This window comes from Pteropus vampyrus, unplaced genomic scaffold (assembly GCF_000151845.1).
Source record: "Pteropus vampyrus isolate Shadow unplaced genomic scaffold, Pvam_2.0 Scaffold237, whole genome shotgun sequence".
NCBI lineage: Eukaryota > Metazoa > Chordata > Mammalia > Chiroptera > Pteropodidae > Pteropus > Pteropus vampyrus.
This window is the reverse complement of record NW_011889018.1, coordinates 1,008,657-1,009,847: the sequence shown is the minus strand read 5'-3', so window position 1 is coordinate 1,009,847 and position 1,191 is coordinate 1,008,657.

Sequence of the window (1,191 nt, the reverse complement as noted above, 5' to 3'; positions counted from 1 at the left end):
GTCTGATGACCTAGTTCGTGCCCTCGACGTGCCCGTGAGGTGGCAGGAGCTCCCCGCAGGGCAGACCACTGGGTCGTTGTTTTCGTCCCTCTGTATAAGTTGCTCTCAACTCTGACCGCTCAGTGGTTTGACTCAGGGAGCTTTGAAATCAACCCACACCTGCCTTCCGCCGCTCGACCAATCAAATCGGATTCTCCGAGGAGGAAAGCTGGCAATGGCCCCCAGGTGATTTGGATGCGCGGCCTGGGTTGAAACCGCTGGGTCGGGGCCCTAGCTCCAGGGGGAGGGAGAGCTACAGGCCGACGTCCGGGCCGGGTCTCACGGCATCAGGGGGGCCTTCTCGGTGCAGCCCTGTGCCTGGCGGGCAGCTCGGCGGCACACGGAGCACGGGTGTCTCTGCTGTTTCACGAGGGACTCGGCAGAGGAGGGGTGGTTTCCACCCCAGCCGGCGGCGCTCCGAGGCGGACGTAGGGTGCGCGGGGCCCGGACTGCTGTCTGGGAGAACCGGGAGGCGTTTCCTGCAGAGGCTGACGCCTACCTGGTTCATGTCATGAGTGGGACTTTGGCAGGCAGAGAGGGGGAGACAGGACACTTCAGCAGGAAGGACAGTGGCAGGTGTGAAGCAGCTCAGCTTGGCGGGGCACTAGAGTGTCGGCTCCAGGGGAGCAGGGTCTCTGGGTCGTCTCTGCTCCTGCCTGACCCGGACCTGAGCTGGGCATCATGAGGTGCATAACAGATGCTAGTGGAATGAATGAGTGAATGAATAAATGAACGAACGAACGAACGAATGAACGAATGAATGAATGAATGCACGGGCACTGCCTTTTCAAGGGCATGGGAGATGCCAGGAGATGAGGATTGGCGGCCGGCAGGAGCCCTGTCATGGATGGGGTCCTGCTCCGCGTTCATTAGACTCGACCCGCGAGCCGGTCATTCTCGGCCGGTTTGAGGATGAGGACCCACGTCTGCAAGAAAAGCCCACCTGGACCCGTGTGCAGCGGTGGCAGCACGTGTCGGGCCAGCGATGGAGAAAGGTGGCCCAGGCTGAGCAGCTCGCTGCAGCTTCCGTGACTTCTTACACGAGTTTTTATTTTGATGAGAACAGCAACACCCGAGTAGTGTGTTTACCTTCATTTTTCTCAAAGCAAATCATGACTCGATGAAAGAGCTTGAGCGCTTTCTAGTGAGGGG